Genomic DNA, 19,093 nt, shown 5'->3' with positions numbered 1-19,093 from the left:
GTTTGAAAACTCTTTCTCCAATTCCCCCTTGTATTTGTTTTTGCATTTTGATTTCTGCTGTCACACTCCTAATTGGCGGTGATTTCAGACAGAAAATCAGAACAAAATTCCAAATCACAACTGGGAAAATACCACTTAATAAAAAATCCTGACTGGTTATAGCGATGCCCTGTCCTGGAGTCGCTGGACTGATATCTGTGTTTACTAACATGAAGTGTAGCTGATAAGGGCTGTCTTTGATGGTGTCTCTCCCACAGCTGTTCTCTCTCTCTCTCTCCCCTCTTGCCTAATCACCCCTCTATCTCTCTCTTTTACATTCTCACTTTCTTCTTTCACTCTCTCTCCCTTTCCCTTCTTGCCACCTCATCTTTAAGTCCATCTGTCCCTTGCTGCCTCCCTCCTATTGCTTCCTATATATCTTTATCTTTTTCACTGTCACTATGTCTCTCTCCCTCTGTCATTCTCTCTTTCACTCTCTCTCTCTCTGCCTCCCTCCTATTGCTCCCTATATCTCTCTTTCTCACTGTCTCTAAGTCTCTCTCCCTCTGTCATTCTCTCTTTCACTCTCTCTCTCTCTCTGCCTCCCTCCTATTGCTCCCTATATCTCTCTTTCTCACTGTCTCTAAGTCTCTCTCCCTCTGTCATTCTCTCTTTCACTCTCTCTCTCTCTCTGCCTCTCTCCTATTGCTCCCTATATCTCTCTTTCTCACTGTCTCCAAGTCTCTCTCCCTCTGTCATTCTCTCTTTCACTCTCTCTCTCTCTGCCTCTCTCCTATTGCTCGCTATATCTCTCTTTCTCACTGTCTCCAAGTCTCTCTCCCTCTGTCATTCTCTCTTTCACACACTCTCTCTCTCTTTCTGCCTCCCTCCTATTGCTCCCTATATCTCTCTCTTTTTCACTGTCTCTCCCCCTCTGTCATTCTCTCTTTCTCTCCCTCTCTCTTTCTGTCTTCCCCATCTCTCTCCCTCGTTCTCGCAGTCATTCTCTCGCCGTCTGCCCCTTCCAGTTTGGTGGAAAGGTCTGAACTTTGCCCTGTATCTGCTGACACCCTGAGGGAGTTGGAAGGCGGTGACGTCCTTAGTTATCTGAGCTGTACAACAGGAAACGCTCTCATGGCCTCCCCTCTTCCTGCTCTGAGAGAGAGAGAGAAAAAAAAACACACACCACCTCTTTCTGTCGGGAGCCAGCTGAGAGCCAGAGCCTTTCATGTCTGCACTCTGCACTCTACCAACACTGGTCTAGCATCCTGATTGACGTGCCTGCTTCCGAGACGGAACCAATGGAAGGGCAGATGGTACTTCCCAAGTCGATGATGTAAGAATATACCGATCTTCTGTAAGGAGTGACAGAGGGGGAATACAGTTTCTATGTCGCAATGACTACACTTGACGGAGTACGTGCATTCATAGTCTCCTGAAAGAACCAGGATGGAAGGTGCCCAGTCACCCTAGGGAGAATCCATCAGTTACATTATGCGTGGAATACACTGTGACAGGTGGGCAAAGGCATGTGTGTTATGTGTGTGTTATGTGTGTGTGTGTGTTATGGATCTGTTCAGCTTACCCTGTCATTGCTACCACCAGGCCTTCCTGTTGGATTGCTCATCTATAGTTGCATTTTCCAATGTTTAGAAGGTTACCCACCCTGGAGTTGAAGGGAATCCTCTGGAGTTTAAATACTAATTGTCTTTTTTTCCCCCCCCCCCCCCCCATGCCCCCCCCAAAAAAATATAAGCAATGATGTATAACGTCCTGGTCAGTCCTCACACGCAAACTGAGCAGCCATCAGTTTAATTGGTTGACTTTCCTTTAACCACCCCCCCCTCTTCCTGTACCCCCACCACCCCCTGCATTCCACACCCCCCCTGCCTTCTGTTTTAGGGAGACAGGTAATTTTAAAAGGCGATGGTGGATTACAGTGGCCACGGGGTTGCTAAGGAGCCGGTGCAGTGAGGAGAGCTGTAATTAAAGGCAGAGAGGTGGGTTGTCAGCAAGTTCCAATATCTGAGGGCAGAATTTTGTCGCTGGTGTTTAACCGCACCCCCACCACCACCCACCCACTGACCCCGGTAAACGTGTGTGGAAACTTCCCTCCTCTCCCTTCTCGGTTGTCTGCTCTACGTACACACAGATGGTTTAACCTTGTATCAGGGTTTGGCTCCTGTCATTCCACCAGTCTGGGTGAGGGGTTCTGGAGCCAGTCTGATTGCAAACCAGGGTAGCTTTGCAGCAGGGAGTGTTTAGGAGGGCCTTACATTTCTGCATCTTTTATTTTATTAGTGTGCCAGAACCCACACAAACAACTGTCCTCTGGCAGTGAGGAGCTTGGTGCAGAGAGAAGCTGTTTTTTTTTTCCCTCCTGTGAGCTGTGCTTGCAGCAGTGCTTTGGCAGTTTTCGATGTAAGAGGGACTTCTAACTCCTGCGGGTTTGACAAGGGGGCTGGTGCAGAAAATTGAAACCTCCCCAATCCTCTTTGACCAAACTCCCATGCCTGCTGTTGCCCGCCCCAGCCCCAGGCACTCCTGAAGGTGCTGACTCATCCTGGGGTCATGTCACAGCACTGACAGACCCTCCCTCAGCTGGACATTCTTCGAGAGTGTGTCTGGATGGCGAACACTGGGGATGTTCAATAACCATGTCTGTATATGTATCACATGTACGATTTGCCTGTGTTTATGTGTGAATATATATTGTTTGGACTATGGGTTGGGCTGTGAAGAGAGACTAAATAGACTGGGTCTGTACTCGCTGGAGTGCAGAAGGATGAGGGGGGATCTTATAGAGACGTATAAGATAATGAAAGGGATGGATAGGGTAGAGGTAGAGAGATTCTTTCCGCTTAGAAAGGACAGCAGGACTAGAGGGCACAGCCTCAAGATAAGGGGGGGGTCAGTTTAGATCAGAGTTGAGGAGGAACTTCTTCACTCAAAGGGTGGTGAATCTCTGGAATTCTCTGCCCGTTGAAGTGGTGGAGGCTACCTCACTGCATATATTTAAGTCACGGGTAGATAGGTTTTTGACAGACAAGGGAATTAAGGGTTATGGGGAGAAAGCGGGAAAGTGGAACTGATCCACTTCAGATCAGCCATGATCTTATTGAATGGCAGGGCAGGCTCGAAGGGCTAGATGGCCTACTCCTGCTCCTATTTCTTATGTTCTTATGTTTATGTTCTTATGTTTCGAGCACAAAGACACCTCCACATACAACATTTATATGTATCAAAATGAATGTACTCATGCAGAAACACGTATGTATCTGCGATCACATCCATAGGTATCTGAACCTTCTATTTACATCATGTCTCAACTGTCCAGGTCACAAGGATGCCATCAAACAAAATGTGACACACAGTCACTGAAAACAAAATTAAGCTTGTTGGCCAAAAGTTTGGTCACTAAGGTAGATTTTAAGGCATTGCCTTAAAGGAGGGGATAGACAAAGGGAGAGCAGGAGAAGGAGAGAGGGACGTGAAGGAGAGAGGTGGAATTCCAGAGCTTAACTGAAGGAATGGAGTGTGAAGGACCAGGATTGGAGGAACGCAGGATTGGGGTTGCTGTTGAGCTGGTGGCGATTACGGGGTGAGGTATGATGAGGATGGGACGGCATGGTGGCAGAGTGGTTAGCACTGCTGCCTCACAGAGTTCAATTCCAGCGACTGTATGGAGTTTGCACATTCTCCCCGTGTCTGCGTAGGTTCCCTCCGGGTACTCCTGTTTCCTCCCGCAGTGCAAAGATGTGCGTGTTAGGTGGAATGGCCATGCGAAACTGATCCTTGTGTCAGGGAGATTAGCTAGGGAAAATGCATGGGGTTATTGGGAGAGGGCGTGGGTGGGATTGTGGTCAGTGTGGATTCGATGGGCTGAATAGCTTCCTTGTGCAGTGTATTATTCTCTGGTTCTATAGAGGTGATCGAGGGATTTGAAGAAAAGGTTAAGAATTTTAAATGTGAGAATTATGAGATGAGGATCTAATGTGTTTGTGTATGTGTGTGTGTGTGTGTGTATGTGTGTGTGTGTGTGTGTCTCTGTCTGAGTGTATGTCTTATGTGTATGTTTCTGTAGTCTATGTGTGTGTGTGTGCGTGTGTGTGTGTACGCGCGTGTGTGTCTGTCTGAGCGTATGTCTTGTGTGCATGTTTCTGTAGTCTGTGTGTGTGTGTTTGTGTGTGTGTGTTCTGTGCCTGTGTCTGAGTGTGTGTTTCTGTGCGTGTGTGTGTGAGTGTGTGAATGTGTATGAGTGTGTGTGTGAATGTGTGTGAGCGTGTGAATGTGCGAGTGTGTGAATGTGTATGTGTGTGTGTGTGTTTGTGTGTGTGTGTTCTGTGCATGTGTCTGAGTGTGTGTTTCTGTGCGTGTGTGTGTGAGTGTGTGAATGTGTATGAGTGTGTGTGAGTTTGTGTGTGTGTGTTCTGTGCATGTGTCTGAGTGTGTGTTTCTGTGCGTGTGTGTGTGAGTGTGTGAATGTGTATGAGTGTGTGTGTGAATGTGTGTGAGCGTGTGAATGTGCGAGTGTGTGAATGTGTATGTGTGTGTGTGAGTTTGTGTGTGTGTGTTCTGTGCCTGTGTCTGAGTGTGTGTTTCTGTGCCTGTGTGTGAGTGTGTGTGTGAATGTGTATGAGTGTGAGTGTGTGAATGTGTATGAGTGAGTGTGTGAATGTGCGAGTGTGTGAGCGTGTATGTGTGTGTGTGAGTTTGTGAATGTTTATGTGTGTATGAGTGTGTGTGAATGTGTGTGAGTTTGTGAATGTTTTTGTGTGTATGAGTGTGTGCGAATGTGTGTGAGTTTGTGAATGTTTTTGAGTGTATGTGAGTGTGTGTGTGTGTGTTTATGTGTGTGTTGCATCATTAGAAACAATAACATTGATTTAGATCATGTTTTTAATGTAGTGAGACATCAGCAGCAGACTATAGCAGGGGCTCAGATTAGTGGAGGGTGGGAGACGGGAGGCTGACAGGAACAGCCCAAGCTGGAGGTAGCAGACACACGGATATGGATTTCAGCAGCAGATGGGCTGAGACAGGTGCAGAGTCAGAAGATGTCACAGGAGTGGAAGTTGGGCTGTCTTGAATATGGAGAGGACGGAAACTCACTCAGCATCAAGGAGGACACCAGGGTTGCAAACGTCTGCTTCATCCTCAGGCAGTGGCTGGAGAGAGGGAGAGAATCCAATGGTTCGGGAATGGAGAGTGCAACAAGGGACAAAGGCAGTTAGTTCTGAGCGTCACCATGCCTAATTGGTGAATATTTCTCATCCAGCACTTGATGTTGGATACAAGAAATTAGATCTGGTGTGAGTCATGCGACACTTTGAAGCAACTCCGTCATTCAATAAGATCATAGTTGATCATCCAACCCAGTTACATAGAACATAGAACATTACAGCGCAGTACAGGCCCTTCGGCCCTCGATGTTGCGCCAACCAGTGGAACGAATCTAATGACCCTCTAACCTAAACTATTCCAATGTTATCCATATGCCTATCCACTGACCATTTGAACGCCCTTTAAGTTGGCGAGTCCACAACTGCTGCGGGCAGGGCATTCCACGCCCTTACTACCCTCTGAGTAAAGAACCTACCTCCGTCCTATAATTACTACCCCCTGCAATGCCCTCAGCAATAGGCAACGTTACTCAGATGATGATGCAGCCTGTCGATGATCTGGCAATGCAGGGGTTAAAGGCAGGGACGGTGAGGAAGTGATGGGTGTTGTCAGCAGATGGGAGGAATTTGGAGTCGGTGTCAGGGAATCTTGCTGTAATGCACCTTGTGGATGGTACACACGGCTGCGACTGTACGTAAGAGGTGAAGGGCGTGACTGTTGGTGGTGGTGGATGGGATGCCAGTCGAGACGGCTGCTTTCTCCTGGATGGTCTCACAATTCTTCTTGTTGATGGAGCTGTACTCCAGGCAGGTGGAGAGTCTTTAATCACACTCCTGATAGGTTTGAATGAGGGTGGGGCCTTGTAATATCCAGGAGCTGTCCTCGCCGGCTGCTCCCCATGACCTGTATTCAATTCTAGGAGGAGGCGTCAGGAGGCCTGTCCAGTCTCGGGCTTTTAAATGTCTAATTGATGGCCACTTCTGGACCTCATTCTACATCCACCGCTATTCTCCCTGTGGGAGGGGACCTCCAGGCCACGGAGGAAGCCTGGAAGCTTTAGCTGTGTGCGCAGCTGCTGGGCAAGGTCGGGGCTCTTCCTTTGTGGGTCAAGAACACACTTCCCCTTTCCCGTCCCACCAGGCCTTTCAAACACCATCCCTCACTCTGTCACACCCCACCTTGTCCGGCCTCTGACATTAATGAAATCCACCTCCCTCCCCCAATTATTTTGCTCTCTGTCTCCAGCGCTGATTGAAAACTCCCGGCAACAGTCATTGCCAACTCCTGGCCTGTTGGGACCACAGAGATGCCCACCAGCCAATGCAGTCCTCCAAGGCCAGACCTCCCGTCCCTCAGACACAGCTATCTCCAAGCCTCCATTGGCCATTAACTGACAACAGGGCAGCCATTCTTACCCTAGGTGGATTCCTCGACCAAAACTTTAGCTGCTCCAGCCTCATGCATCTGTTGCTTTTACCCTTCTAGATAGTAAGGGCTGCAGGTTTGGAAGTTGGCTTCGAAGGAGCCTTGTTGAGTTGCTGAATGAAACTTGTGGATTGTATATGCTGAGTCAGTGATGAAGGAAGAAAATGTTGATGGTGGCGGATGGGGAGCCAATTAAGCTACTTTGTCCTGGATGGTGTTGAGCTTCTTGAGTGTTGTTGGAGCTGCACCCATCCAGGCAAGTGGGGAGTATTCCATCACACCCCTGACTCGTGCCTTGTAGATGGTGGATAGGCTTTGGGGAGTCAGGAGGTGAGTTACTCGCCGCAGGAATCCTCACCTTTGACCTGCTCTTGGAGTCACAGTATTCATGTGGCTGGTTCAGTTCAGTTTTTGGTCAGTTGTATCCCCAGGATGTGGATGGTGGGGCATTCAGTGATGGTAATACTATTAATGTCAGGGGGGCGATGGTTAGATTTTGCCAGGTTGGAGATACTCATTGCCTGACACTTGTTTAGCGCGGATGTTACTTGCTACTTGCCAGCCCAGGCTTGGATACTGGACAAGTCTTGCTGCATTTGGACATGGACTGCTTCAGTATCTGAAGAGTCACGAATGATACTGAACATTGTGCAATCATCGGTGAACATCCCCACTTCTGGGAAGGTCATTGACGAAGCAGCTGGAAATGGTCGGGCCTCAGACACTCCGCTGAGGAACTCCTGCAGGACTATCCTGAGGCTGAGATAATTCACGCCCGAACCATCTTCCTTTGTGCTGGGTGCGACTCCAATCAATGGAGGGTTATCCCCTAATTCCCATTGACCCAAGATTTTCCAGGGCTTCTTGATGCCATACTTGGACAAATGCTCCTTTGATGTCAAGGGCAGTTACTCTCACTCTCAGAGATGTGTTGGCTATGACTCTCACTCGTCAGGTCCAGAACCCTCAGAGAAGGCGAACAATCCAGTCGCAGTTATTAGGAGCAGAAGCCCAGGCTGACTTTTCTCCTCTCGGCTGCCAAGTCTCCCACCCACTCCAGTCCAGTCTAGTTCCATTTTTAAAGGGATTATTAAATGCAAACACCGTGTTTCCTCAGTGACACAGTGTCGCTGTCTATATGTGTGTGTATACAGATGGATTCCCCTACAGATGAATACCCTGTTAACATTCCCCATCCAGATTCCTGTGCAAGGGCTATAAAAGGCAAAGCACAGTCTTCATACTGAGGGCAGTGCTCTGTCTAACTTGGAAACTGTTTACTGTTTTTTTTTGACACACCAGGCAAACAGCGGTTAATTAACCTTTAACATTAAATAGCGGTGACTGGTTGTGTAGAACAAGTCCAGTTGTAGCATTTACAGAGGATGGTCTCGTCTGCTTTCTGTTTGCAGAATCCAGATTCCTCTCGAGTGATGCGTTGTTAGTCTAGAATCCAAAACCTTCCAGAGTGAGGGGAGGGAGAGACTGCATCACAAATTTGCCATGTCGGCTGCAACTCTCACTAACTTTTACAGAAGTACCATAGAAAGTATTCTTTCCAGATGTATCACAGCTCCTGTTCTGCCCAAGACCACAAGAAACTACAAAACGTCGTGAATGTACCCCGATCCATCACCAGCTCCACTTCCCATCCATTGACTCTGTCTACACTTCCTGCTGCCTTGGCAAGGCAGTCAGCATAATTAAGGACCCCCCGGACATTCCCTCTTCCACCTTCTTCCATCGGGAAAAAGATAAAAAAGTCTGAGGCCACGTACCAACCGACTCAGGAACAGCTTCTTCCCTGCTGCCACCAGACTTTTGAATGGACCTACCTCGCATTAAGTTGATCTTTCTCTACACCCCTAGCTATGACTGTAACACTACATTCTGCACTCTCTCCTTTCGTTCTCTATGAATGGTACGCTTTGTCTATATAGCGCGCAAGAAACAGTACTTTACACTGTATGTTAACACGTGACAATAATAACTCAAATCAAATGCCTGCTAAATACCTAGAGTGCTGTGGATGGGTTTTAAGGCAATCCTTCTCTGTATGTGTAGTGCTGTGCACTGGAGAGGGAATGTAGAGGGGAACGACTTAAGGCGGAAATCTCCATCTTATGTGAACCTGTTGTCGCTGAACAGGATGAGGGAGCGTTAACCTGCCATTGTCCGATCAAATCTGCGGATGACACAAAGTTTGGAAACATTGCGAGGATGGTATTAAATCTCAGAAGGACGCAGGTTGCTGGAACGGAAAGAAAGCGGTGTTTAAGGTTGAAAAGCGTGAGGTGGTTCATCTTGGAAGGGTTTGTGGGCATTTATTGCCCACCCCTGATTTCCGTGAAAGCAAAAGATGTTGCCGGGCTACGAGGGCAAAGCTGTGGTGCAACACTGGGTGAATAGCTCTCGTAGAGAGCTGGCGCAGAGACGCGGGGCTGAATGGCCTCCTTCTGTGCTGTAACTATGATTCTCTGATTCGATGGGGAGCTTGCCAAGAGCTGGCCTCCTCAACTTTACTTTAAGGCATTTCTTCTATGTGTTGGCAGTGTGGAGAAGCAAGTGTGGCATTGGCCTGCCCACAACCATAGTCATGGCTCCTCCTCAACTGGTGTTTTGCAGCATCTGTCCTTGTAAATGTTCAGGGAGGGCAGGTATTGTACGTGGCTCAGAGCTAGTGCTGAGTGCTGGTATTCTGTGGCCTGACAGTATTCTCTATCTGGAAGGAGCTCACCCTTTCAGAAGCCCATCTGGTTCATTAACGTCCCTCAGGGAAGGAAATCTGCCATCCTTACCTGATCTGGCCTACTTATGACTCCAGATCCACAGCAATAGGGGTGACTCTAAAATGGCCTAGCAAGTGATGCAGTACAAGGGCAATTAGGAATGGGCAACAAACGCAGGCCCAGTCAGCGACACCCACACCCCTGAACGGATAAATAAAAAAGAAAGATACAGAAAATTAAGAAAAGTTATGCTTTACTGAAATTTCAGTGGAAAAAAAGGGGAAAAAAAACATGTTCTTACGTGTTTTAACATAAAAACATAAGAACTAGGAGCAGGAGTAGGCCATCCGGCCCCTCGAGCCTGCCCCGCCATTCATGGCTGATCTTTTCATGGACTTAGCTCCACTTACCCGCCCGCTCACCATAACCCTTAATCCCTTTACTGTTCAAAAATCCATCTATCCTTGCCTTAAAAACATTCAACGAGGTAGCCTTAACTGCTTCACTGGGCAGGGAATTCCACAGATTCACAACCCTTTGTGTGAAGAAGTTCCTCCTCAGCTCAGTCCTAAACCTGCTTCCCCTTATTTTGAGGCCATTCCCCCTAGTTCTGGTTTCACCTGCCAGTGGAAACAACCTCCCTGCTTCGATCTTATCTGTTCCCTTTATGATTTTATATGTTTCTGTAAAATACTACCTCATTCTTCTGAATTCCAATGAGTACAGTCCCCGTTGACTCCGTCTCTCCTCATAAGCCAACCCTCTCAACTCCGGAATCAACCTAGTGAATCTCCTCTGCACCCCGTCCAGTGCCAGTATATCCTTTCTCAAGTAAGGAGACTAAAACTGTGCACAGTAACTCCAAGTGTGGCCTCACCATCACCTTAAACAACATAATTTCACTCCATCCCTCTTACAATGAAGGACAAAATTTCATTTTGCCTTCTTAATTACCTGCTGCACCTGCAAACCAATGTTTTATGAATCATGCACAAGGACACCCAGATCCCTCTACACAATAGCATGCTGCAATTTTTTACCACTTAAGTAATAATCCAAAACGCTCTCCCTCCCTTGTTTTGTCATAGCAGTTCGAAGTGGTTCCTCTTCCCTAATACCCTTGCCAACCCTCTCCCTGCCAGCCCCCATATTGTCAGTGTCCCCAGTCGCAGTGCCCGTCCAAGGTGATACCTAGTTCCCCTGTTTCTGCTTTGGTTGCTCTAGCGACAGACTAACACCTGCCTATGTTTATCCCCGTGGTAACGGCCAGATGATCTGTCTATTTTAACATGTTGATTGAAGGATAGATACTGACCAGGACACCCTTCTTTAAACAGTGCCATGGGATCATTTACATCCATCTTCATGAGCACTTGGGACCTCAGGTTAACATTTCATCCAAACCTCAGTACCTCCTCCAGGCTAATGCTCCCTCGGTCTTGTATTTTGAGTATAAGCCTCAAGCTCAAATCAGCATAGTTCACATCAAGTTCTGCTACTCCACCCCGTGCTAGGATACAGTGTGTCTACATATCAGGATTCCTTTTCTCTCACTCCAGGTAGATTTAATACAAACTGGGCCATGCCCAGATTCTTTGCAATGACAATTTCCTGGAAGTGCAGAGATGGACAGAGAGGAGGGTCCAAGGGACAATCTGCAGGCTTTATATTGTTAGAGTAGTTTGCGATTATCGTCAATGGTATCTTGTGCCAATGCTCACTGTGCCATAATAACCTCTTCAGGCATCCAAACGCTGTGTATTTAGATTGTACGAGGATGATACCTGGACGTCAGGGGCTGAGGGACAACCTGAGAGAAGTTTACCAAATTATGAGAGGCACGGATATAGTCGGAGTGTTTTTCCCAGGGTAGAAAAATCCGTTACTGGGGGGGGGGGACATCAGTTTAAGGCAAAAGAACAAAGAAAGGTCCAGCGAGGAACAGGACCTTTGGCCCTCCAAGGCCTTGTCGATCATGGTGCCCTAACTAAACTAACAAAAAAAGCTTCTGCCCTTACCTGGTCTGTATCTCTTTATTTCCTCCCATGTACCCATACAGATGCCTCTTAAATGTTGCTAATGTGCCTCCTCTGGCAGTGTGTTCCAGGCACCCGCCATTCTCTGAGTGAAAAATTTCCGCTGCACATCTCTCTTAATCTTTCTCCCTTGAACCTGTGCCCCCTTGTAACACTCCCACCCTGGGAAAAAGCCTCTGACTATTCACCCTGTCTCTGCCTCTCATAATTCTGTAGACCTCTTTCAGGTCTCCCCTCAGCCTCCATCTTTCCAGTGAAATGAAGCCTGGTTTATCCAACCTCCCGCCATAGCCAACACCCCCGCCCCCAGACTGGGCAACATCCTGGTCAACCCTCCTCGCGCTCTCTCCACAGCTGCCGTGTCCCTCTGCTGGTGTGGTGACCCAGAACTGCGCGCAATGCTACAAATGCGGCCTAACCAAGGTTTTATGTAGCTGCAACATGATTTCCCAGCTCTTGGACTAAAAGGGGGAGAATTTAAAGGAGATGTGAGAGGCACGTTTTTTTACACAGTGAATGGAATGCGCTGCCAGAGTAAAAGCTGATAAAATAGCAACGTTGAAAAGACATCTTGAGATGAAAAGCCAGGGAATAATGGGATAGACTGTGTGGAGGCAAAAGGCCAATAGTTTAGAAATGTGTCATGTGATCGGAGCAGTCTTGCTGGGTCTATTCCTGTGCTGTACTGTTCTTTGATACTCTTGAAAGAGCCTTGGTGTGTTGCACACTCTGCTCCTACTGTGCACTGGGTGTGGAGGGATTATTATATGTTCTATGGTGGTGGATGGGGTGACAATCATATGGGCTGCTTTGTCCTGGGTGGTGTTGAGCTTCATGAGTGTTGTTGGAGCCGCGCTCATCCAGGCAAGCGGAGAGGATTCCATCACACTTGTAGACAAGTCTTTGGGGTGGCAGGCAGGTGAGTCACTCCCTGCAGGATATCCAGTCTCCGGTCCCCTGCCACAATGTTTATGTAGCTGGCCCATTTATCAGGAACCCAGAATCTTGCACTCTGTTGACTGGTTTGTTTTTATTTTAAAAATCCGTTAATGGTGCGTCAGATTATTATCCTTCGAAACTCGGAGTACATCTCTGCGAGAGTTTTTCTGCGCCGTCTGATGTGATAGTGGTTACAGGTACGTTGCTGCCTCTGGCAGCTCAGGGTGGGTGGCGGAAGCATGAACCCAAGGTCACGAGTTACATCCAGCACAATATGATTTGTGTGCAATTCTCTTCTCCTCATTCCTCCCTCCCCAATATCTGACTGGTACAGCAGGCTGAGTAATCTGGCAAACAGCTCTGGAGGAATCTTAATGCACCAACTGAAAATAACCCTTCTGTTATTACCCTGTGCAGGGTTATAACAACAGCAGTTTGGACGCCTGAAGCCTCAGATCTTGTTCTCATCAGTTCCTCTCCCACCCAAAACCAAAAAGCAACCAACAAGCTCTGCTTGTCTTGAAAGGGAACACCCCATTTTTGTGTCCCTCCACCGCTGCGTGTTGGTAGATAGAAGCGTGTTGCATTGAGGTCATGCCCCACCTCACTGCTTCCTGGCATTGTGAGCTTATCCCACATTTACCATTCTCCGCATGCGCCACCCCTGTTTGAGAGTGTGTCCTCGTGACTTTTCTAGGTACTGCAGCTTTTGGCAAGTGCAAACTTGCTCTTACGTTTAATTTGTACCAATTTGTGTTTTTTTGGTGCCTACTCTGGCCTATGGGCTTTACCCTCTCAGCCGCGTCTGGAGTAAATGTTTACTGCGTTTGACATGCAGGCACAGATCTCAGTACGGCCATTCCAGATAAGTGATGACAAAACTGTTGGGTTGAAATAAAGAACTATTGTCCCCGTTCGGGGAGCGAACTTTCTACTCTTACCTGCTCTGACTCCAGCAAGATTAAAGGACAAAGAAAATTCCAGCAACAGAACAGGGCCTTCAGCCCTCCAAGCCTGGACTGACCATGCTGCCCGACTGAACTAAAACCCCCTGCCCTTCTGGGGACCGTATCCCTCTATTCCTGTCCTATTCATGTGTCAAGATGTCCTTAAAAGTCACTATCGTACCCGCATCCACTATCCCCCCCTCCGGCAGCGATTTCCAGGTACCCACCATCCTCTTTGTAAAAAGATGTAACTCAAGGTCGCTAATTCGTAGCTTCCCTCAAAATTAGCCTTAGTGAACCACTAGTTATACTACCATCTTCTCAAACCAACTAAGGGTGGGCAGTAAATACAGCCTTACCCACAGCCTGAGCATTCTATTTTTTATAAGTAGTTGGTGCAACAGCTAAAGTTAAAGTGTAGTCATTAGTGTCACAAACGGGCTTACATTAACACTGCAATGAAGTTACTGTGATAGTCCCCGAGTCTGAGGGAAACTTTAGCATGGCTAGTGCACCCTAACCAGCATGTCTTTCGGACTGTGGGAGTACCCGGAGGAAACCCATGCAGACACAGGTGGAACGTGCAGACTGCACCCAGGCAGTGACCGAAGCCAGGAATTGAACCCGGGTCCCTGGTGCCGTGAGGCAGTAGTGCTAACCGCTGTCCCACGGTGCCGCCCATAATATTGGCCAACAAAGCAGTGTAGAATGACCCCTCATAAGATTTGCCCGCCCCCCCCCCCCCCGTTACACTTTGAACAGTTGACAGAGGTTAATACCACAGCAATGCGTTGCAGTTGCAACATTCGGGTGAGTGAGCTGGCTTACTTGACGATTCTGAAACACTTCTAGACAATAGCGTTAGGGAAACTTGATTGTTGATAACGTAGAGAAATGTATTCGAAACCAGAAGTAGTTTCAGAAAGTGCACTTATGTCTGAATGCTGCAGTGTCTGATGGAGTGCAGCAGTTCCACATTCGCTGAATGATGAATGGTGTGCTTTCTGTACTGTGCTGTCTCTCTGACCCAACCACCACCATTCCAAGGTTAACGTGTGGAGCAGCACCTTACCAACTCTTATAAACTTGTGATTATGATGTGGATTATGGCGTGGGACTGGGATAAACACAGTAAGAAGTCTGTACACAGTAAGGGGCAAACCTCAAATGTTTGCGAGTTTACTATCAAATAAGTCAGTTGGACTTAATCCTGGTGTTGTCTAAACTTGTGATTAACCAGGGAGGGCTGTGTTCAAGCCATATCTCAACCACCAGGATGGGGAGAAATTGACTGGTGTCTCGGTTGAATAAAAAAAATCACAAGGCACCTCCCAGCAGTGATACCTGAATGAAATTTGGCCGAGGGCCCTTGAGGAGATATTGGAACAGGTCAACAAAAAGCTTGGGCAAGGAGGGAAGGGTTTTATGGAATGTCGTAAAGCAGGAGAGGCTGGGAGGTTCGGGAAGAGCTCAGAGCCCTGGAGGCAGGGCCAATAATGTTGGTGAGATTAAAGTCATGGATGTGTGAGAACTATACAGTTCACAAGTGACCTTCCATGAACTATCGGTCAAATATCACAGCACTCACTGCTCCATTGGCTTTCTGCTATAAAAAACCCGAGTGTGCTTGCTAGTTTTTTCATCAGTCATGATGAATTTTGATAACTCGCTGGGAGGGCATGGTTACAATGAGCTGAATGGCCACTGCCTCTGCTGCATCGTTCTACAAACGCTGTGTCATTCTATCCTCCTGTTCAGAGATATTTTCAAAATAAAAAGCATTGATGTTACATGACTCACAATTGTGTGATGACAAGTGCAGTTGTTTCCCCAAACCTGTAGTTATACCAACAGCAGTGTAACCATGTTGAATGATTTGATTTGATTTGTTATTGTCACGTGTATTAACATACAGTGAAAAGTATTGTTTCTTGTGCGCTATACAGACAAAGCATACCATTCATAGAAAAGGAAAGGAGAGAGTGCAGAATGTAGTGTTACAGTCATAACAAGGGGTGTAGAGAAAGATCAACTTAATGCAAGGTAGGTCCATTCAAAAGTCTGACGGCAGCAGGGAAGAAGCTGTTCTTGAGTCGGTTGGCACATGGCCTCAGACTTTTATATCTTTTTCCCGATGGAAGATAGTGGAAGAGAGAATAACCGGGGTGCGTGGAGTCCTTAATTATGCTGGCTGCTTTTCTGGAGACAGTGGGAAGTGTAGACAGAGTCAATGGATGGGAGGATGGGATGGACTGGATTTCATTCACAACCTTTTATAGTTTCTTGAGGTCTTGGACAGAGCAGGAGCCCGTACCAAGCTGTGATACAACCAGAAAGAATGCTTTCTATTGTGAATCTGTGGAAGTTGACGAGAGTCGTAGCTGCCATGCCAAATTTCCTTAGTCTTCTGAGAAAGTTGGGTTGAGTGTGATTGTGAAAGAGACAGTATAGCTATAGGTTCACCCTGCCTGGACCATCTAAGGCTGTGATCAACACGAATCCTTACAGATCCAGGAAGGAAACAATTCCATTAATGTAGCAACTTTCACAATGGCCGGATATCCCAAAGTGCTTGACAGCCAATGAAGTACTTTTTGAAGCATAGTTACTACTGGAATGTAGGAAACGCACCAGCCAATTTGTGCACAGTAGGATCCCACAAACAATCAGTTTTCGCGATAAAGGCAAAATATCATGGATGCTGGAATCTGAAACAAAAACAGAAAATGTTGCAAAATCTCAACAGGTCTGAAAGCATCTGTGGAGGAAGAATAGAGCCAATGTTTTGAGTCAGGATGACCCTCCACAGATCGTGACCCGCCCGCTACGATTCCCAGGGCAGACAGGACAGGAAAATCCTGCCCTAAGTGCTTATATTTTAAAGGTACTTCATTGGCTGCAAAGCCATGGGACTCCCTGGAGTGGTAATCCCGATCGGAAATATAGGGGCCATCCCTTCACCGTCACTAGGTCGAAATCCTGGAGCTCCCTCCCTAACAGCACTGCGGGTGTACCTACACTACTTGGGACTGCAGCGGTTCAGGAAGGCAGTTCAACCACCACCTTCTCAATTAGCGATGGGCAATAAATGCTGGTCCAACCAGCGATGCCTACATCTCATGAATGGATAGGAAACAAGTAAATGCAAGTCTTTATTGGCATCAGTTGCGCTGTTCTGAAAGTCACTGTGTAGTACCGTGACCGGGGAACGTTGCTGAGGGTTCAATTCGTCCTGCCGATGGCTTTTGCTTTTTTTTACTAAATGGCCAGATCATCGCCACTGACGTCACAATCTACAAACCTTTCAATCGAGGACAGACCTGTCCATCCAATTTTAAAACCAGCTGACAGAAAATCAACAGCTGGAGGGTGGTGTGTTTTCTCTGGTGCCCAGTCACGTCGCACCCAGTCAAACCAAATGGAAATGGATGAAATGTCCTCGATTCAGAAAATTATCCAATGTATGAATAGCGATGGAACGAGGGCATGTGGTGTTTTGTAGCACCTTGGTAGACCACAACTAATGACAGGACTGTCCAGTTCTGACCACTGCAGCCCACAAGTGCGCTCACTGCAACTGAAGGCTCTCTTTAAGTTTAAAGTTTATTTCTTAGCATTGGCAAGTAGGCTTACATTAACACTGCATTGAAGTTACCTGTGAAAATCCCTTAGTCGCGGTACTCCAGCACCTATTTGGGTACACTAGGGAGAATTTAGCATGGCTAATGCACCTAACCAGCACGTCTTTCAGACTATGGGAGGAAACCCACGCAGACATGGAGAGAACATGTAAACTCCCAAGCCTGGGATTGAACCCGGGTCTCTGGCGCTGTGAGGCAGCAATGCTAACCACTGCACCACCGTGCTGTCGGGAATCAAACCTGGGTCTCTGGCGCTGTGAGGCAGCAGTGCTAACCACTGTGCCATTTTGCCGTCATTCCAGTCTCCTGAGTTGTATCTAAATTTAAGAATTATCTCTGAACTCCTACACAAATAGATACAGTGCAGGAGAAGACCACTCAGCCCATTGTCTTTGCCAGCCCTCTGAAAGAGCTATTTAATTCGTCCCACTGCAGTGCTGTTTCCACTAGCCCAGCAAATCTTTCTCTTCAAATATTTATCCAATTCCCTTTGGAAAGTGAAGATTGAACATCCTTCCTCCATCCTTGCTGGCAATGCATTCCAGATCACAGCAACTGGCTGCTTGAGAAAAACACTTCATGCTGCCTCAGGTCCTTCTGCCAAACGTTTTAAACCTTGATGAATTTAAAAATAGGGCTTAAAGCGTGTGGCTTTTTTTTTACGTGGTTTAGCTTCATTGGGTGATTATTCTTTACGTCACTGCTGTTGGCATTTAGTGTCCACACTGCCCAGAGGCTGGTACGCACACAGCCATTGAGAGATTGAGTGAAAATCCTATTCTTGTAACCGGCGGACAAACTGTTATAGTCAGGGGATTCATGATTGCCTCTGTGTTCTGTGGGTTTTGCACACACCTGACACTTAGCCTGAGAGCTTAAAAAAATCCAAGAGCCCAGAAGCAGTGTTTGTTTGATGTTGAGTGAGGAAAGGAAAGGACATCTTTGCCCAAATTTGGGCTAATGAAAGAACAGGTTTACCAAGAGCCAGATTTGTGTGTGTGTGTGTGTGTGTGTGTGTGTGTGTGTGTGTGTGTGTGTGTGTGTGTGTGTGTGTGTGTGTGTGTGTGTGTGTGTGTGTGTGTTTGTGTGAACATGTTTGTGTGTGGGTGCGTTTGTGTGCAGGTGTGTGTGTGTGCATATTTGTGTGTGGGTGTGTGTGTGTATGTGTGTGTGTTGTATAGGTGTGATTATGTGTGTGTGCATGTTTTTGTGTGGGTCTGTGGGTGTGAGTGTGCATGTTTGCACGTGGGTGTTCTTGTGTGTGGGTGTTTGTGTGTACATGTTTGTGTGTGGGTGTGTTTGTGTGTGTGTGTGTGTGTGTGCACATTTGTGTGTGGGTGTGTGTGTATGTGTGTGTGTGGGTGTGTGTGCGCGCGCGCATGTTTGAGTGTATGTGTGTGTGTGCATGTGCGAGTGGGGTTTTTTTGTGAATGGTGGATTGTGTGTGTGTGTGTGTGGATGAGTATGGGTGTGGGTAGAGTGGGAGGAGTTTGTGTGGATGGTGTGAGAGTAGGAGGTGAGTGTGTGCAGGTACGGGTGTGGGGTGTATCTGGATGGCAGGTGGAGTGTATGTGTTGGAGGGAGAGCGTGCATGTGTGCGATGGTGTGCATGTGGATGTTATGGGAGGGGGAATTTGTGTGTGGGTGGCGTGGAGGAGAGTGTGTCTCTGTGTGGGTGTGGATGGCGTGAAAGGGGAAGTGTGTGCGCGGGTGTGGGAGGGGATGTGTGGGTGTGGCTGTGACAGGGGGAGAGCTCCCCCTTAGACAGCAGTGCGAGCTGGCTAATTGAATACATTTGAGTTGAACTGGACAGATTTCTGACCTGAGGGAGTTGGGTTATGGGGAACAGACAGGGAAGCAAAGCTCAACCACACCAGATTATCACATCACACAGCCATATTGAATGGTAGAGCAGGCTCAAAGGGCCAAATGGCCTACTCCTTCCCTATTTCTAATGATCTTATGTTCTTAATGTTCTTTGTAATGACAGTACCCTGGGGGAGATGGTGGTGTAGTGTTAATGTCACTAGGCTACTAGTAATCCACAAGCCTGGGGGACATGGGTTCAAATCTCACATGGCAGCTGGTGGAATTTAATATTACGTGAATAAATCTGGGATTGAAAGCTCGTCTCAATAACAGTGACCATGACAACTACCGTTGATTGTTATAACAACATTATCTGGTTCACTAATGTTCTTGAGGGAAGGAAATCTACCCTCCTTACCTGGCCTGGCCTACATGTGACTCCAGAGCCACAGCAATGTGTTTGA

At 47.4% G+C, this 19,093-nt stretch overlaps 1 long non-coding RNA gene across 2 annotated transcripts in view; it reads left to right on the top strand.

Annotated features, from left to right (window-relative positions):
* Positions 1 to 19,093, top strand: part of LOC145350653 (uncharacterized) — a 205,565-nt gene that overhangs the window by 16,076 nt on the left and 170,396 nt on the right. Inside the window, exon 1 of one of the 2 annotated variants that reach the window (XR_013888239.1) lies at positions 1,130 to 1,496. The exons of the other annotated variant lie outside the window; for it this stretch is intronic. This is a non-coding gene — a long non-coding RNA (uncharacterized LOC145350653). Of the gene's footprint in view, positions 1 to 1,129; positions 1,497 to 19,093 lie in introns of those variants that run through there. 2 annotated transcript variants of the gene reach the window in all.

This window comes from Carcharhinus amblyrhynchos, chromosome 12 (assembly GCF_965287045.1).
Source record: "Carcharhinus amblyrhynchos chromosome 12, sCarAmb.v2.hapA, whole genome shotgun sequence".
Classification (NCBI taxonomy): Eukaryota; Metazoa; Chordata; class Chondrichthyes; order Carcharhiniformes; family Carcharhinidae; genus Carcharhinus; species Carcharhinus amblyrhynchos.
This window is presented reverse-complemented; position numbering and strand designations above follow the sequence as displayed.